Genomic DNA, 21,339 nt, shown 5'->3' with positions numbered 1-21,339 from the left:
TTATTTCTAGCCTGACGCGACACGGGTGCGTTTCGTAAAACTTATTACATTTTCAAAGACTTCACAAATACACAACTGATTAGAACTTACCTATCTCTGATTTTATATCTACATTTGAGTGAGGTGGGAGGGGTGATGTGGCATTAACACAAGACAGAACAAGAGGGGATATTAATAGGGTATTAAAAGTATCAACACAAGACAGAACAGAAACAATGGGTATTGAATAGAAGTGTTTGTAGAAAGCCTATTGGTCCATATTTCTTGATGCTTCTATATTGGAGCGGAGTCTTGAGGTGGGTAGAATATAGTTGTGCAATAATTGGCTGTTGATTGCTGGTGTTGACTTCTTGATGTGTAGTGCCTTGCAAATGTCAAGCCGCCTGCTATCGCTGTATCTATCGATGATTTCTGTGTTGTTTACTAGGATTTCTCTGGCGATGGTTTGGTTATGGGAAGAGATTATATGTTCCTTAATGGAGCCCTGTTGCTTATGCATCGTTAAACGCCTAGAAAGAGATGTTGTTGTCTTGCCTATATACTGGATTTTTTGGAGCTTACAGTCCCCAAGTGGGCATTTGAAGGCATAGACGACGTTAGTCTCTTTTAAAGCGTTCTGTTTTGTGTCTGGAGAGTTTCTCATGAGTAGGCTGGCCGTTTTTCTGGTTTTATAGTAAATCGTCAGTTGTATCCTCTGATTTTTGTCTGTAGGGATAACGTTTCTATTAACAATATCTTTCAGGACCCTTTCCTCCGTTTTATGAGCTGTGGAAAAGAAGTTCCTGTAAAATAGTCTAATAGGGGGTATAGGTGTTGTGTTAGTTGTCTCTTCAGAGGTTGCATGGCTTTTCACTTTCCTTCTTATGATGTCTTCGATGAAACCATTGGAGAAGCCGTTATTGACTAGGACCTGCCTTACCCTACAGAGTTCTTCGTCGACTTGCTTCCATTCTGAGCTGTGGCTGAGAGCACGGTCGACGTATGCGTTAACAACACTCCTCTTGTACCTGTCAGGGCAGTCGCTGTTGGCATTTAGACACATTCCTATGTTTGTTTCCTTAGTGTAGACTGCAGTGTGGAAACCTCCGCCCTTTTCCATGACTGTTACATCTAGAAAAGGCAGCTTCCCATCCTTTTCCGTCTCGTAAGTGAAACGCAGCACGGAACTCTGCTCAAATGCCTCCTTCAGCTCCTGCAGATGTCTGACATCAGGTACCTGTGTAAAAATGTCGTCAACATACCTGCAGTATATGGCCGGTTTCAAGTTCATGTCGACTAAGACTTTTTGCTCGATGGTACCCATGTAGAAGTTTGCAAACAGGACACCTAGGGGAGAACCCATGGCGACCCCATCTACTTGCTTATACATGTGCCCATCCGGGCTCAAGAAGGGTGCCTCTTTAGTACAAGCTTGGAGTAGTTTCCTCAGAATACTTTCTGGCATGTCAAGAGGAGTACAGGCTGGATCACGATACACTCTGTCGGCTATCATTCCGATTGTCTCGTCCACAGGTACGTTGGTAAACAGCGATTCTACGTCCAACGAGGCTCTTATCCCTGTGGCCCGTGTGCCCCGCAGTAAGTCCACAAATTCCTTTGGAGACTTCAGGCTGAAGGCGCAAGGAACATAAGGAGTCAGCAGGCCGTTGAGTCGCTTCGCCAGTCTGTACGTGGGTGTGGGTATCTGGCTAATGATTGGCCGAAGTAGGTTTCCAGGCTTGTGCGTCTTGACATTTCCATACGCATATCCAGGTTTATATTCCCCAATGATCTTTGGCAGGTGGAGTCCGGATTTCTTGGCGTTCACAGTTTCGATCAGTTTGTTGACCTTTGCTTTTAATTCGGCTGTAGTGTCCTTCGTTACCCTTTGGAACTTAGTTTGGTCAGAGAGTATGATGTTCATTTTCGCCAGATATTCGTCTTTTTTAAGAATGACATATATTGGCGACTTGTCACCTCTCCTGACAACTATCTCCTTGTTCTCACGAAGGCTTTTAGCTGCCGCTTTAAGCTCGGGGGACAGTATGGTGCTTCTGTAGTTGCCTCGATTCTTTCCTCCTTCTGCAATAAGTTCTGCTTGTAAGGTATCTTTGGTAGTGACCTTCTTTTGTGTCTCGAGGTCGAATATGTCGTCCAACAGAATTTCCAACTCTACTTTCCGGGCCATTTCACTCGGTCTGGACATAACATGACAGTTTATGCCCAGATTTAGGAGAGTGACTTGGTCCTCAGTGAGGTTAATTCCTGCAAGGTTCAGGAAGCCATCTCTTGGTCGTGGAATTGCCATAGGTCCTCCATATAATGTTGTTAGTTTCTTGATAATCCTTGTTTCAGTGCTGAGGTGATGTTGGTCTGTGAGGATGTCGAGGTGTTGTTCAATGCGGGTACGGATACTATGGTCGATGTTGCTATTCCTCCACTCGTTTGTAGCATGAAGTAGTTGCGTTTTGCTGTCTTTGATTTCATTCTCTGCCTTGTATATCTGATCACGAATCAGATCCTGGCGATATTTTATCGTGAAGGCTTGATTCCTTGCTGCTGGGTCGTGCACTTTAATATTAGTATATTTTGGTAGCAGTCTTTCCTGTAGACATATATTATTAAATATGACCGAAAAAGTAAGATTAATAATTCTAACACGAATTTTCTCAATCTTTCGTACATTACGCTTCACTGTTGGAGGTAAATCAAAAATCACTTCTCCAAAATTCATTTTTATTTCTAGTCTGACGCGACACGGGCGCGTTTCGTAAAACTTATTACATTTTCAAAGACTTCACAAATACACAACTGATTAGAACTTACGTATCTCTGATTTTATATCTACATTTGAGTGAGGTGGGAGGGGTGATGTGGCATTAACACAAGACAGAACAAGAGGGGATATTAATAGGGTATTAAAAGTATCAACACAAGACAAAACAGAAACAATGGGTATTGAATAGAAGTGTTTGTAGAAAGCCTATTGGTCCATATTTCTTGATGCTTCTATATTGGAGCGGAGTCTTGAGGTGGGTAGAATATAGTTGTGCAATAATTGGCTGTTGATTGCTGGTGTTGACTTCTTGATGTGTAGTGCCTCGCAAATGTCAAGCCGCCTGCTATCGCTGTATCTATCGATGATTTCTGTGTTGTTTACTAGGATTTCTCTGGCGATGGTTTGGTTATGGGAAGAGATTGTATGTTCCTTAATGGAGCCCTGTTGCTTATGCATCGTTAAACGCCTAGAAAGAGATGTTGTTGTCTTGCCTATATACTGGATTTTTTGGAGCTTACAGTCCCCAAGTGGGGATTTGAAGGCATAGACGACGTTAGTCTCTTTTAAAGCGTTCTGTTTTGTGTCTGGAGAGTTTCTCATGAGTAGGCTGGCCGTTTTTCTGGTTTTATAGTAAATCGTCAGTTGTATCCTCTGATTTTTGTCTGTAGGGATAACGTTTCTATTAACAATATCTTTCAGGACCCTTTCCTCCGTTTTATGAGCTGTGGAAAAGAAGTTCCTGTAAAATAGTCTAATAGGGGGTATAGGTGTTGTGTTAGTTGTCTCTTCAGAGGTTGCATGGCTTTTCACTTTCCTTCTTATGATGTCTTCGATGAAACCATTGGAGAAGCCGTTATTGACTAGGACCTGCCTTACCCTACAGAGTTCTTCGTCGACTTGCTTCCATTCTGAGCTGTGGCTGAGAGCACGGTCGACGTATGCGTTAACAACACTCCTCTTGTACCTGTCAGGGCAGTCGCTGTTGGCATTTAGGCACATTCCTATGTTTGTTTCCTTAGTGTAGACTGCAGTGTGGAAACCTCCGCCCTTTTCCATGACTGTTACATCTAGAAAAGGCAGCTTCCCATCCTTTTCCGTCTCGTAAGTGAAACGCAGCACGGAACTCTGCTCAAATGCCTCCTTCAGCTCCTGCAGATGTCTGACATCAGGTACCTGTGTAAAAATGTCGTCAACATACCTGCAGTATATGGCCGGTTTCAAGTTCATGTCGACTAAGACTTTTTGCTCGATGGTACCCATGTAGAAGTTTGCAAACAGGACACCTAGGGGAGAACCCATGGCGACCCCATCTACTTGCTTATACATGTGCCCATCCGGGCTCAAGAAGGGTGCCTCTTTAGTACAAGCTTGGAGTAGTTTCCTCAGAATACTTTCTGGCATGTCAAGAGGAGTACAGGCTGGATCACGATACACTCTGTCGGCTATCATTCCGATTGTCTCGTCCACAGGTACGTTGGTAAACAGCGATTCTACGTCCAACGAGGCTCTTATCCCTGTGGCCCGTGTGCCCCGCAGTAAGTCAACAAATTCCTTTGGAGACTTCAGGCTGAAGGCGCAAGGAACATAAGGAGTCAGCAGGCCGTTGAGTCGCTTCGCCAGTCTGTACGTGGGTGTGGGTATCTGGCTAATGATTGGCCGAAGTGGGTTTCCAGGCTTGTGCGTCTTGACATTTCCATACGCATATCCAGGTTTATATTCCCCAATGATCTTTGGCAGGTGGAGTCCGGATTTCTTGGCGTTCACAGTTTCGATCAGTTTGTTGACCTTTGCTTTTAATTCGGCTGTAGTGTCCTTCGTTACCCTTTGGAACTTAGTTTGGTCAGAGAGTATGATGTTCATTTTCGCCAGATATTCGTCTTTTTTAAGAATGACATATATTGGCGACTTGTCACCTCTCCTGACAACTATCTCCTTGTTCTCACGAAGGCTTTTAGCTGCCGCTTTAAGCTCGGGGGACAGTATGGTGCTTCTGTAGTTGCCTCGATTCTTTCCTCCTTCTGCAATAAGTTCTGCTTGTAAGGTATCTTTGGTAGTGACCTTCTTTTGTGTCTCGAGGTCGAATATGTCGTCCAACAGAATTTCCAACTCTACTTTCCGGGCCATTTCACTCGGTCTGGACATAACATGACAGTTTATGCCCAGATTTAGGAGAGTGACTTGGTCCTCAGTGAGGTTAATTCCTGCAAGGTTCAGGAAGCCATCTCTTGGTCGTGGAATTGCCATAGGTCCTCCATATAATGTTGTTAGTTTCTTGATAATCCTTGTTTCAGTGCTGAGGTGATGTTGCCTCTGAAGAGACAACTAACACAACACCTATACCCCCTATTAGACTATTTTACATGAACTTCTTTTCCACAGCTCATAAAACGGAGGAAAGGGTCCTGAAAGATATTGTTAATAGAAACGTTATCCCTACAGACAAAAATCAGAGGATACAACTGACGATTTACTATAAAACCAGAAAAACGGCCAGCCTACTCATGAGAAACTCTCCAGACACAAAACAGAACGCTTTAAAAGAGACTAACGTCGTCTATGCCTTCAAATGCCCACTTGGGGACTGTAAGCTACAAAAAATCCAGTATATAGGCAAGACAACAACATCTCTTTCTAGGCGTTTAACGATGCATAAGCAACAGGGCTCCATTAAGGAACATATAATCTCTTCCCATAACCAAACCATCGCCAGAGAAATCCTAGTAAACAACACAGAAATCATCGATAGATACAGCGATAGCAGGCGGCTTGACATTTGCGAGGCACTACACATCAAGAAGTCAACACCAGCAATCAACAGCCAATTATTGCACAACTATATTCTACCCACCTCAAGACTCCGCTCCAATATAGAAGCATCAAGAAATATGGACCAATAGGCTTTCTACAAACACTTCTATTCAATACCCATTGTTTCTGTTCTGTCTTGTGTTGATACTTTTAATACCCTATTAATATCCCCTCTTGTTCTGTCTTGTGTTAATGCCACATCACCCCTCCCACCTCACTCAAATGTAGATATAAAATCAGAGATACGTAAGTTCTAATCAGTTGTGTTTTTGTGAAGTCTTTGAAAATGTAATAAGTTTTACGAAACGCGCCCGTGTCGCGTCAGACTAGAAATAAAAATGAATTTTGGAGTAGTGATTTTTGATTTACCTCCAACAGTGAAGCGTAATGTACGAAAGATTGAGAAAATTCGTGTTAGAATTATTAATCTTACTTTTTCGGTCATATTTAATAATATATGTCTACAGGAAAGACTGCTACCAAAATATACTAATATTAAAGTGCACGACCCAGCAGCAAGGAATCAAGCCTTCACGATAAAATATCGCCAGGATCTGATTCGTGATCAGATATACAAGGCAGAGAATGAAATCAAAGACAGCAAAACGCAACTACTTCATGCTACAAACGAGTGGAGGAATAGCAACATCGACCATAGTATCCGTACCCGCATTGAACAACACCTCGACATCCTCACAGACCAACATCACCTCAGCACTGAAACAAGGATTATCAAGAAACTAACAACATTATATGGAGGACCTATGGCAATTCCACGACCAAGAGATGGCTTCCTGAACCTTGCAGGAATTAACCTCACTGAGGACCAAGTCACTCTCCTAAATCTGGGCATAAACTGTCATGTTATGTCCAGACCGAGTGAAATGGCCCGGAAAGTAGAGTTGGAAATTCTGTTGGACGACATATTCGACCTCGAGACACAAAAGAAGGTTACTACCAAAGATACCTTACAAGCAGAACTTATTGCAGAAGGAGGAAAGAATCGAGGCAACTACAGAAGCACCATACTGTCCCCCGAGCTTAAAGCGGCAGCTAAAAGCCTTCGTGAGAACAAGGAGATAGTTGTCAGGAGAGGTGACAAGTCGCCAATATATGTCATTCTTAAAAAAGACGAATATCTGGCGAAAATGAACATCATACTCTCTGACCAAACTATGTTCCAAAGGGTAACGAAGGACACTACAGCCGAATTAAAAGCAAAGGTCAACAAACTGATCGAAACTGTGAACGCCAAGAAATCCGGACTCCACCTGCCAAAGATCATTGGGGAATATAAACCTGGATATGCGTATGGAAATGTCAAGACGCACAAGCCTGGAAACCCACTTCGGCCAATCATTAGCCAGATACCCACACCCACGTACAGACTGGCGAAGCGACTCAACGGCCTGCTGACTCCTTATGTTCCTTGCGCCTTCAGCCTGAAGTCTCCAAAGGAATTTGTTGACTTACTGCGGGGCACACGGGCCACAGGGATAAGAGCCTCGTTGGACGTAGAATCGCTGTTTACCAACGTACCTGTGGACGAGACAATCGGAATGATAGCCGACAGAGTGTATCGTGATGCAGCCTGTACTCCTCTTGACATGCCAGAAAGTATTCTGAGGAAACTACTCCAAGCTTGTACTAAAGAGGCACCCTTCTTGAGCCCGGATGGGCACATGTATAAGCAAGTAGATGGGGTCGCCATGGGTTCTCCCCTAGGTGTCCTGTTTGCAAACTTCTACATGGGTACCATCGAGCAAAAAGTCTTAGTCGACATGAACTTGAAACCGGCCATATACTGCAGGTATGTTGACGACATTTTTACACAGGTACCTGATGTCAGACATCTGCAGGAGCTGAAGGAGGCATTTGAGCAGAGTTCCGTGCTGCGTTTCACTTACGAGACGGAAAAGGATGGGAAGCTGCCTTTTCTAGATGTAACAGTCATGGAAAAGGGCGGAGGTTTCCACACTGCAGTCTACACTAAGGAAACAAACATAGGAATGTGCCTAAATGCCAACAGCGACTGCCCTGACAGGTACAAGAGGAGTGTTGTTAACGCATACGTCGACCGTGCTCTCAGCCACAGCTCAGAATGGAAGCAAGTCGACGAAGAACTCTGTAGGGTAAGGCAGGTCCTAGTCAATAACGGCTTCTCCAATGGTTTCATCGAAGACATCATAAGAAGGAAAGTGAAAAGCCATGCAACCTCTGAAGAGACAACTAACACAACACCTATACCCCCTATTAGACTATTTTACAGGAACTTCTTTTCCACAGCTCATAAAACGGAGGAAAGGGTCCTGAAAGATATTGTTAATAGAAACGTTATCCCTACAGACAAAAATCAGAGGATACAACTGACGATTTACTATAAAACCAGAAAAACGGCCAGCCTACTCATGAGAAACTCTCCAGACACAAAACAGAACGCTTTAAAAGAGACTAACGTCGTCTATGCCTTCAAATGCCCACTTGGGGACTGTAAGCTCCAAAAAATCCAGTATATAGGCAAGACAACAACATCTCTTTCTAGGCGTTTAACGATGCATAAGCAACAGGGCTCCATTAAGGAACATATAATCTCTTCCCATAACCAAACCATCGCCAGAGAAATCCTAGTAAACAACACAGAAATCATCGATAGATACAGCGATAGCAGGCGGCTTGACATTTGCGAGGCACTACACATCAAGAAGTCAACACCAGCAATCAACAGCCAATTATTGCACAACTATATTCTACCCACCTCAAGACTCCGCTCCAATATAGAAGCATCAAGAAATATGGACCAATAGGCTTTCTACAAACACTTCTATTCAATACCCATTGTTTCTGTTCTGTCTTGTGTTGATACTTTTAATACCCTATTAATATCCCCTCTTGTTCTGTCTTGTGTTAATGCCACATCACCCCTTCCACCTCACTCAAATGTAGATATAAAATCAGAGATACGTAAGTTCTAATCAGTTGTGTATTTGTGAAGTCTTTGAAAATGTAATAAGTTTTACGAAACGCGCCCGTGTCGCGTCAGACTAGAAATAAAAATGAATTTTGGAGAAGTGATTTTTGATTTACCTCCAACAGTGAAGCGTAATGTACGAAAGATTGAGAAAATTCGTGTTAGAATTATTAATCTTACTTTTTCGGTCATATTTAATAATATATATATATATATATATATATATATATATATATATATATATATATATATATATATATATATATATATATAAACTCTTGAATAAATAGTCCAACCACTTGGGCTGGACGGTAGAGCGACGGCATCACTTCATGCAGGTCAGCGTTCAATCCCCCGACCATCCAAGTGGTTGGGCCACCATTTCTTCCACCCATCCTACTCCCAAATCCTTATCCTGACTCCTTCCCAGTGCTACATGGTCGTAGTGGCTTGGCGCTTTCTCCTGATAGTTCCATTCCATTCCATTCTTGACTAAATAACTAGCATTAAGTTTTAAGTCAATTTAATATTCCCATCTCACGCCCCCCAGAACTCTGCACATTCCTGCTATCCAACAAATCCCAAAGCCTTGCAGGAGCCCACCCAGTCACGCAGCAATAGACATGTTTTCGCCCAACTGTATTTATTTAAAATAATACGTCAAATAGAAAGAGTTTGGCATTGCTATTATATTTACCTTAAAAAGCCGCTCTATAAAAATTATATGCCATTGCGTATTATGATTGTTTATTAATAAATATTGCATAAATACTTACGTGATTTCATAAGCAAAAAAGATATTTTAATGTGTGGGAACCGACCTGTGAGATTTATATTTATTTAATTTATATGAATTTATATTTACGTTAATTTATATACTTCGATAGCAATTGGTATAATGATAAGTGGACTGTATTTCTGCATTAATCTCATAATCTCACAAATCGATCCTCTACACATTAGTGGGGTTTATTAAATTAATATATATGCAGCCAATCAAACTACAGTATTAACTACATACATTGAAAAGGTTCCTTATCTTATAGTACAGCAGGTTAGTCCACCAGGTATAACTAGGGTGTAGACACCAAATTATCCTCTTTGAGGTAGCTTCCATCACCCAGTAACTGGTGCACAAAATCTTGCTTCCTCGTCTTGACCTGTCAAAAGGGCGCTAACTGTGAAGCCAGAAACCTAGTATATGACAGGTATTTCAGAGAAACATTGTACATGGAACAATAAAGACCTGGCTTAATTACCTTTAGTATGAGGCGATTTCGCGTTCTAACCGGCTAACCCTACCCAATGACATTAATGGCCACTAATGATAGATAATGGGTTTCGGAAAGAACACTTAACTTGAATTTGTAGACAGCGTGTTTATAATGGTACACTTCTGGTTTCCATAACACTACGTCCAAGTAAATTAACAGGAGCCGAATTTGCTCCCGTGTGAGCCTCTGGTCTAGTCTCAACAATGGCTGCATCTCACACTCCATACTATTGACGCCTGGCCGACATTGTCCAGATATGATAGGAGCCAAATTTGCTCCACACGTCTCGGAGGTGACACAACAATGGCTGCCCTCCTTCCCCACTGATGCCTGGCCTACTTGTCCAGATGTCAATAAGTGATAGAAGGGTCACATTTACTCTACTTTAATATTGATAATTAAGTTAATTTATATGAGATGTTTTATGATGGTAAAGTCCAAAGACTAATGTATTTAAGAATAATTCCCAGCAGAATAGCTGGTGAATTATAATAGTATGTGGTGATGATATCCCGTTTTCTATACACGGTAATTCCACTACAAGTTACGTTTTCTATGGGTAACTTGTTTATACAATACAGCTATTATCTGTCTGTATGAAATAAAATGGTGTCGGATTTTCCGACATAATGAGTCATGTTTGGAAGGCATCGTCATTAAGACTAATGCCAATTTTTAAACTAACTATAAATAATTATTCTTTGGGATATTTATTATTGTTTAAGAGTTTCATTCTGTATAAAAAAGTTGCCAATATTTTCAAGAACTCTGGCCACAAACTTTTTAAAGGTTTTCCAAGGGAGTAAATCTTGCTTCCTCTCTTTCTCCCACATGTTTCCTCATTCGCACTGGAGCAGAGCAACCTTCATACGGGCCCTGGTTCAGTTCCCCAACGTCCGAGCTATTGGACATTACAAATTTCACTAAATGATGCAGTATCTTAGCAGCCCCTCTAATTATAAAGGTGTTAATTTTTTTTAACCTTTGAGTGCTAGTTCTCAAAAGGTTCTTTACCTCAGAAAGAGAGAGAGAGAGATTCTATTTTTGTTCACATTCGAGCGAAATGTTGAGCAACCTTCGTGCAGGTCCTGGTTCAGTTCCCCAACGTCCGAGCTATTGGACATAGCAAATTTCACTAATTGAGGCAGTATCTTGCCCCCCACCCCCTGAACAAACTGACACCAAGCTCTATCCTGGCGCATTGGGACACTAGCGCTTATATGCTGCTAATACCAATAAAGAGTGGTGGTGTCTCAACCAATAACAAGTGGGGTATGAGGAAATAAAATCATATACAGCAGCAATCGCACTACTTAAGTTCCACAGAAAACCACCTCACTAAGATATATAACCGCACCTACCACCTGGTATAAATGATGCGCAACAGTTGAAATGATCCATGGCAATACATTTATTGCAACATGAGAATAATTCTAGCAGTCAAATAACACAAATAAGGTCACACATCCCGGACTGTAACGCCATACAAGATCTCGCCAGAGATGATTAAATAGTAGTGCCGCCTTTAGCCAAGCTCGCCGGGGTGCGACACTGTATCCAACTCCATGAGTCAATTGACACTCAACTTTCAAATATCTCAAGCTCATATTCAGACATAACTCGATCAGGAACTTCTAAGTTAACGTATAATTAAATCCAGATTATAATATACAATCTTACATAATAATAAACATCAGTAATTAACACTTTAGTGCGCGCGGCATTAGCTGAAAAAAAAGGCGGGTTGTGCGCTCAAGCGTAAACACAAAAAAGTTTATAATCTTTTCACGCTCCTAACATCAATTCTCGAGCTACGTTTTTCATTTTGGTATCAATGCGTTGGCAATAAAATTCTCTACAAGATCATATGCATAAAATGTCACCCAAGCATTTGGTATCCCACCACGAAGTAAATAAACACGAAGATGACTCGCCGTGACACCCAAACAGGAAGTAAATGTTCATACTCTTTCGTTTGTTGCCAGCCTCACAGTCATCCTACAGCGCTTATTTTGATATCACTGAACTCGCAATAAAATTCCCCACCCAGACATATGCCTATCAATGTCTAATTATGTTCCGCACGAGTGTGTGAACTGGGCGAAGCGTTAGCCATGATTTCAGCAGGGACGACACTGTTGTGATGCAGTGCTTTGAAAGTTTATACTTATTTCACTCTTCTGACATTATTTCTTGAGCTACGTATTTTATTTTTATAGCAATGTGTTCGCAATAGAAAGTTCTATAAGAACATGGGTAGAATTTGCCAACAGAGCGTCAAATAAATTTGCGGCGAATAAAATCTTACGCGTGTTTGTACCCGTGAGAGTAAAAAGTTTTTACTTTGCTCATGTTTTTTCAAGTTTATACTTAATTCACACCGTTTTTTTTTGTTTATATAGTGTTCGGAATAAAATTCTCTACACAGACATATGCATATAAATGTAGAATCATGATCGCGGCCAACACAAGAGTGTGTGGAGTGGGCGTACCCTCGTTGTGTTACCAACTCAATAGTCTCTCCTCAAAAGTTACAATACATTGCCGTTTTCTCAAATAGGCACTGTGCCTATTAGAGAAAACGAAAATTTATTGGCAAACATATTCATACAAACCCTAAGTCGATCGAGTAGTAAATACCCAATATAAAACACGGTCCGTAAATTTACGTCGTGATCCGACAAGCGGTTAAGCAAAACGCCCGTGATTCCAAGTCGAAAATCCAGAAAAATGTTGGGTACATTACAGATTTTATCATGATATTAAAATATGTACATAAAGAATTCGTATTGGTATGACATGGTATCACTGGCACGCATCGGTCCTCCAAGGGGGAGATGGGAGGAGTTAAGGGGGGGGGGGGATTTCAAAGACGTCGGCCAGCCGTTATACCTATGTATACAGAATACAAAATAAAGTAGATATATAACATGTGTATCAAAAGCACGTCTAGGTGGTATACATTTCACAGTGCTATAATCTCAGTAAATGTCATGACATGAGAACATTGCAAGGAACAACAATGAAATGGAAACTACTCAGTATACATATGAGTAATACATCCGAGGCCTAAATGTATACATTCTCCATCATGGTCCACATAATGTTTCCTATACAGCATTAATGCAGCATTACATACAATAAGCATACAAGGAGATTTTTTCAAGCTACAAGATATTAGGCTACTGCTATACTCTTGACTTGTAATATATATACCAATACATAACAAACATCTTTGATACAAAAATATAATATAGGGGGTTATGTATGACATACATTGTCAATACCCGAATTAACAACAATATACTGTCAAAGAAGAATTAGCTAATAGTTATAATATTCGTGATACTAGGCTAATCAGTCAAGATATCACTATAGTTTGAGCACAATCATACACCAGCCTCAGTATGATCATACTGGTGTATGCGTGGTCATAACATCCCTCCATCGCAAGCAATGAGTACAATGTGAGACACAGTGTACACATTCTTACAGACATGAACCGCCCAATAAGATCATGACTAATTCAGAGTATTGTGGAGGGAATCACATTCAAAGTGCCCGCCAGAGGGAATATCTCATATGCTAGGTGCTCCTGATTGGTGGATGGCCGACATGCACAGTGACTGTGAGCATCTCCCCGAGCACGCCTGGGGGAAGACGAGAACCGCACCTGACCGCAGCTGGATCTATGACTGACGACTGTGACTATCCAACACCCCATATTGACCAGCTACCATTGGACTTCGCCCATCCCTCGACCTTGAGAAGCCATCGCATTGCTTCAGCCCGCCCCTAGAAGACTTCAGTTCGAGGTGAGCAACTGTCTTCCATATATTTATATACCTTTCTGTGCATGTCGATTACCACGTGGTCGGTTGTCCCATACACCATCGGTGACCGCATCCACACTATATTCACAATAATCTACATAAGCTGCACAATATACGGTGCAATCATAACTACATCATCAACTACTACAGTATATAGAAAATATATATAATATGAATAAACATCATCAAGTTTTAAATCAATTACATGTAACTCAACATTTACAAGTAATTATAGTCATTATATTGTGGAGGGAACCACATTCAAAGTGCCCGCCAGAGGTTATATCTCTTAAGCTAGGTGCTCCTGATTGGTGGACGGCGGCCCAGCGCAGTGACTGTGCGCACCTTCCCGAACACGCCTGAGGGCAGACGAGAACCGCACCTGACCGCCGAAGGACCTGTTAGTGACGCCCCCCCCCCACTGGACAGTGGTTATCCAGCACCCCATATTGGCCAGCTATCATTGGACCTCGCCCATTCTCGCCCCTGAGAAGCCGTCGTATTGCTTCAGCCCTCCCAGAGAAGACTCCAGCTCAAGGTGAGCAGCTGTTTTCCCGTTTTCTACACATTTCTGTGTATGTTGATTACCAAGTGGTTGGTCAGCCATAACCCCTAGGCGACCGCCTTCACAATATCATCAAGGTAAATCAGGAAATTCAGTATCGTTCTTTAACACAGGGTTTTCTCAGGAAAACACCTAGACAAGGCGTCAGCCAAAACATTTAACTTGCCAGGAATATGATGAATGTGGAGATTGAATTCCTGCAGATACAACGACTATCTCAAAATTTTCTGATTATGGATTTTCATTCTGTCAATGAATATTAAAGGATTATGGTCTGTATACACATTAACCTTATTTCCATGTAGATATACCTCAAACTTCTTGCAGGCCAACACAAGAGCATTAGCCTCCTTTTCCACAACAGAGTAATTTCTCTCTGTACTAGAGAACTTTCTAGAAAAATAATATACAGGATGCTCACCATTATCACATCCAACATGGAGTAGGACAGCACCTACACCCACATCGGAAGCATCTATATACATTATAAAAGGCTTAGTAAAATCAGGACTAGTGAGGACTGGGGATGAAGATAAGATACATTTTAACCCATCAAAGGCTTCTTGATACTGGGTAGTCCACTTGAATCTAACTCTCTGCTGCAACAAATCAGTCAGAGGTGAAGCTACCCTAAAAATCTCTGAACATGTTTTTTTGTTAATCAAGATAGGATAATTAACAATGGCATTAATTTTATCAGAAAGAGGCATCACCCTACCTTGACCAACATAGTCCCCTAGATAGACAATTGTACCTCTGGCAATTGTACATTTCTTAGGGTTAACAGTAAGATTGGCCTCCTGCAACGTAGCAAACAACAAATTTAAACCCTGTAAATGGTCTTGCCAAGAATCACTACACAAAACAATGTCATCTAAATAAGCATGGCAATTGGGAATATCCTGCAACAACAAATTCATTAATCTCTGGAAAGTTGCTGGGGCATTCTTAAGACAAAAAGGTATAACGTTATACTGAAAACAACCATCAGGTGTTACAAAAGCTGAAAACTCACTAGGTCGACTTATCAAAGGCACTTGATGATAACCTTTGGACAAATCGAATTTAGATATAAATTGACAGTGATCAATCTGGTCAATACAATCCTCAAGCAAGGGCAATGGGTAGGTATTGTTATGATCCCAGGTAGCTGAAAAACTAGTCTCCCCTTTGAGAATTATTCTATCAAGCCTGACCTGACTTGGAGGTCGGAGATATACAGACATGAAGATTCATATGTAAAAATAATTGGGTAAATTTTACAGAGAGTTTAAGAATGTGGGCAGTGAATAAGAAAATAGACAAATGACTGGTTATGAGATGTGGATAATTTGCTGGAGGCGTGAGGCTTGCTTCTGGAGGGCTTTGACCCCACTTGAGTACCAGACATCGTGAGGGAAAGTTGTGCTCCAGTTGAGCTCCTGTTGGAGAGGATCCCCTGTTGGATATACCTTCAAGAGAAAGTAAGTGTGCAGACGTTCCAGCTGTGGAATCGATCTGGGAATGTGAGGTCTCAAGTCCTGGACGGCAAGGAGCGTTTGTGAAGCCGCCCAGAGACATTTTCGTGGGCCGTGGGAGTGCCCTGATCAGAGGAAGAGCGTCTTCAACTAGACAATCTGTGGTAAGCACGATTTTAAGCCAATTTATAGTGATTACTTGTAGTTTGTCGTGTGCCCAGCGACACTAGCGAATGTATATTGATAAGTTAGACATGTTTTGGTAAGGCAGAAGGCCTAAAATAAGAGAGTGGAGATGGAGGAACGTCCTGGAGGACAGAGCGACGTCCGTCTTCTCTGAGCGCTGGCAGGTGACTGAGGGAGCCCAGCTCCTGGCGGGGTATCTGCCTCGAGGACCGCCTGGCCGGGCGGAGCATGGACCAGCCCAAACGGGGGAGTCGGCTCTCACAGTATGTAGAGAGCAGATAGATGTTGGATGCAAACATATTGTGTGGACTATTTCGTCTATGTGTTTATAAGGAAACGTTTTTATTGGCGTGTCAATGGGTTGCAGGTTTGTCTTTGGGGAAGAAGTTGCTGAGTGGACTTCGAGCCAGTAGAGTGAGTTAGTGGAAGAGACTCCAAGACTGTTGAAGGAGTAGTGTACTCTGAGGAAGAGTAGCCCCACATTGAAGAGGTGGCAGGCAGGATCTCACCTCGAGCTGTGAGGAGAAGCAGTGAAGAGGAGTGTCACGCGCTTCTGTAATGTCAGTGGTGTAGCAGCCAGGAGAGCTGTGGAGGACCCTAGAAGTTGTGAAGAACCATAGTTGCTCAAGGAAGACTTCATGGTGTAGCAGCCTGGAAGAGCTGCAGAGGATCCTGGTAGTTAAGCCCGGAAGAACCTGAAGATGTCAGGGTAGTGAACTTCCAGATGTGGAAGGGAAGTTCTGGTTGATTACTTGTAGGGAGTTGGTAGAGTGTTTGGTTGTCATTAGCGTGCAAGACGCAGTAAAAGGTGAGTGATTATTTGCTATTTTTGTACCAAGGAGAACGTATACTGAAGTATAGAGTTACAGTCGTAGGCTGGATTGCCTGCAGAGACATACATATGTGTTCTAGGACTGATAGGGTGATCAATTGATCATTATTGTATATCAAGGAACATTTATACAAACATTTATGTTATTGCATTCATGCGCTGATGTTCCTTGCACATGTTATAGATATATTTATTCTCTTGCTGATAGTGTAACATTGTGTTATAAGACTTGACCTACTTGAGGAGGTTAGTAATATTAGGTGGTGAATCAGGAGAGAGGATACCACTTGATAAGCAGATGATAGAGTTCTGATGGTGTTGGGGTGCAACCTGACTGAAATAGTATAGAGTATAGGATTCATTATTACTATTATTATATTTGTGTATGTGCTTCGTCCAGTAAATGTATTCAAATTTGCTGGTGTTTGCCCTTGTCCTAGTGAAGCTTCCCAGGAAGTAGGAAAGAAGGAGAGAGAGAGAAAGAACCAAGAATCACTGCTGTGGACAGGGTAGAATGGAATGCAAATAAGTCCAAGGGGATTGAGATCATATCACATAAGAAGAGAGTGGGGAGTCACAGCGGCTCGAGTGGGTGTGTGCACGTGACAACGAGGCTTAGTATTGGAGTCGCATTTCCTAAACGTGTGACGTTGAGTCCCTCTCCAAGTGCCAGAAGCGCCCAGGGTGATCTCCTGGTAAAGTATAAGCACTCTACCGAGTTTTCGGTTGGGTTGTCCATAAAGAAGGATCAACAACAACACCCAACCCACAATATAATAGTATCTACTACAGTTACCTTATTCAACCGCCTGTAGTCAGTACACAGGCGCCACTTCCCATCTGGTTTAGGAACTAACAAACATGGTGAACACCAGGAACTTTGACTGGGTTTAACTAAATCATTTTCCAGGAGGAACTCCACTTCCCTCCTGATAATATCTCTCTTTTCTGGAGATTCTCTATACGAACGCATACGAATAGGGGTGGTGCCTGTTAGCTGAATATCATGGCTCAAAACAGGGGTCTGAGTAGGTACTTCTCCAAACAGATTATAATACTGGTGTAGTAAAGCACACAACTCTCCCTGTTTACTCTCACCCAAGTGTCCCCAACATCTCCTCAAAGCTAGAATTACAAAAGGTAGGATTAGACACGTCAGTGATATGGTTCTCAGGGGTGACTGTGTCCTATACCACACATGACACTGGCCTGGAGCCTTGAAAGGCTATTAACCTGTTAATGTGCACTACCAAAACTTTGGAAGGGTCCTGCAGACTTTTAATTTTATAAGTTAACTCGAGCGTCTGCACACAACTTCAAAAGGACCTTCAAAATGATGAGCTAAAGCAGCTTCCACTCTGGACTTTAAAACAAGAACAAGAGCACCTGGCCAGAAACATCTCACCTTCACCCTGAACTTCTTGTCATGGTGTTGTTTTATCTTCAACTGAGACTTCTTCAGATGCTCACTCGCCACGTCCTGGTACTTCTTCAACTTTGACTGGATCTCACTCAGCAACCGACTGTCTTTGCTCTAATGTTTCGTTCAGGATAAGCTTCTGGGAACTTGGATGTGGCACACATTAAGGTTATTTAAAATACATGACCAGGCTTTGTCCTATTCAAAGGGCCAACACAATCGATAATGACGTAGGAAAAAGGTTCAATTGGAACTACAATTGGATGCAAGGGAGCTTTAGGTACACTTTGATTAGGTTTACCCACTATATGACAGGTTACACACTGTCTACAATGTTTGCCAATATCTTTCTTAAGACTGGGCCAATAAAAATACTTTGATACCTGATATAACATTCGACTAATCCCTTGGTGACCACTCAATGAATCCTCGTTGGCAGCTGAGAGGACTTGTTCACGGTATGCTTTGGGGACAACAAGCTGGGTAACACTAACAGTCCTCTGAAGAGGGAGATAGCTTAGATCTCCATCGTCTCATCAGCATCTGATCTCGGAGGAAGTATCCAACATCATCTGCCAAAGCATCCTCCTCCTTTACAGCTTCAGAAAAAACAGGAATTTAAACTAGGGTCACTCTGTTGAAGCTGGGTTAAAGTGTGGGATTTTACATCAATTTTAGTGGGGAAAGGTAGTAACAGGAGGTACAACTTCCTTACTTGGCACAACTCCCTCAACTGCACTAACTTCATCCAACCCAGCCATAAAAGTATCAGCCAAGTTGATTTCCGGTTCTAACGTTGGAGGTTTTCCAGCCATCCCTCCTGTTCCATGCTCCCCCTGGGGAGCCACAGACACAAACATGGACACTGTGACATGAGTCACAGACAAGGATTTGACAGGCGCCATTCTGGCGGCCTGAATCTCACACTTCTAAGAGTTAATGACCACCAAGTGACCTGAGGTCAGATCATGCGAATTTCACCTTGCTTCTGCTAATCTTATAATTGGAGCCTGGTAGCCTTCAAACATGCCGACGTTTAAGGAGTGGCTTGGTAGAGTGCCTGAGGCTATCTACTTGTGGGCGGAGTTAGTTACTAGGTTCCCCAATATCCCACCGCTGCCACCATTGTAACGGGGGGGGGGGGGGGGAATAGCACTATCTTGTCCATGATTCCAACCCCCCAGTTAGCTAACGAGGCCGGGGGAAACAGCTCTCTCTAGTCCGTTATCCCGTCCCTAGTTAGCTAACTATTCCAGAGCACTCCTAGAGTTCCTAAGGCAACCTCTCTCGTTCAACACCTTGTAACCTAGGTATTTGACTACCTAGGTGCTAAGACTACTAGGCGCAGTAACTTATCAGCTACTCGAAACCCTAGAGAGAATTCTAGAACACATTTCACTGCCACAAACGTATAAGAGAAAACGAAAGGAAAGAAATGAATAGTGAAGTAATTAGTGAGGGTTTGGGGTGAGAGAGGTGGGAGGAGTGAGGAGAGTCATTAGTTGAAAGTGAGAGTCTGGAGAGGGGTGGAGGGAGAGGTGTAGATAGGTAGAAGTAGAAGAGTAGATAGTAGAAGACGAAATGCTGCCACCATCCATTCTAGACCATTGCATACAAGACAAGGAATGGAACTTGTCTGTATCAAAATATTCTCAAAAGATGTTATTACCATGTATCAACTCCAAACATGTACTCATTAATATCATGAACCAGTAACCACAGAGGCTTTCTCACCTCAACTCAAAAACTCTAGGGAACCAAGTTAAAGGCAATTTAAATAATAAATTCAATTATATTTCACATGAAAACTATCATAATTTAAGCAATTCAAATGTTCCAGTTTAATATACAAAGTGAGTCATCATCCAAGAATTTGAGAACCCTACAACTTGACTGCCCCTGATCATCACACAACATATGTAAACACGACTGTTACGGCCCTATTGGGTCGCAACCGGGTTCTACACTGATGTTATTAGAGATTGGGTATCCGGCCCCGAGTTAGTAGTGGCTTTCAAGGGGTGTGTTCCGTAACGCAAGTTAAATCAAAAGGGAAGGGACACAAATGCACTGCTTTATATATATAATCACCACCACCACCATAAATAAATATATAAACAGTCACACGGGGTTGCTATAACTACACTTATTATATACAGATTCGTCTTCCTCTGAAGACATAGGATGCTCCACTGTGCTCACGATGAGTAGCCCTGGTTCCCTTCTTCGTGGCCCAAGCTGAATCCTCTGATTCTCTCGGCGAATCTACCCTGGCCACAGGCCAGCCAAATCACAGTCCCACTGGGTGCTTCGTCGTGGAGGCCTTCAACCACGATCCAGCCTTTAGCTGGCAGGTTCCGATCAGCTCCGCTGTGTAGGCCACTCCACGACCGATACTAGGGTTGTGAGCCCTAGGCAGGAGCCTCGTGTGATTCCGCTGATCACTCTCCTCTCTCAGCACCACAGTGGCTAGTCTCCTCCAGCAGCCAGCCCCGGATAAGACGATTCCTGGTACTGCCACGTCACAGGCAGGCTAACACTCTCAACAGTGTTTGTCCGGGGGTGACTCACAGCTTCTGCAGAGCAAACTCATGAAGAGACCTTGGCTGCCTTGGGTAGACTGCCCCATCGTCCAATACAGCAGTCCCAGGTCGACTCTGTAATCAGACACGTCATTAGTACTCGGGCTAGGGAACCTCACTTACAGGCTTAGACACAAACGTCCACCTATCCACTCCATAGATGGCGTTGCTGTCTAAGCGCCACCTCACCAGAGGTCAGCAGCGGCTACGTTACGAGCTGATTAAGACGGGAATCCAGCACCTGTGGCCGGTATATCCCGTCCTCACTAGATGGCGCTGTCCATTTGGAGGGGGTTTCGGAAGCAGACTCACAGATGGCGTTATCGTCACTGCTCCGTGCTCAGACGCTGGACTCGGGTCCATAACAACGACCAAGTCACCTTAATGTTCAACTCACCAAGTGTCTGCCTATAGCTGGATAGAGGGGGTGGGGGTTTGTAGTTGACAGAGACTGTCCCGCCCTGCCGGCCGACAGCCTCCCTGGGCTAGGCCGTCTTCTCTGCTTTGCTGGCTCCTCTGTTCTTCTCTTAATGCTCTCGAATCAATAGCTCTCCGAGTATATATTGGGGAACCTAGTAGCTAACTCCGCCCACAAGTAGATAGCCTCAGGCACTCTACCAAGCCACTCCTTAAACGTCGGCATGTTTGAAGGCTAC

Source organism: Procambarus clarkii, chromosome 53 (genome assembly GCF_040958095.1).
Source record: "Procambarus clarkii isolate CNS0578487 chromosome 53, FALCON_Pclarkii_2.0, whole genome shotgun sequence".
Classification (NCBI taxonomy): Eukaryota; Metazoa; Arthropoda; class Malacostraca; order Decapoda; family Cambaridae; genus Procambarus; species Procambarus clarkii.
This window is presented reverse-complemented; position numbering follows the sequence as displayed.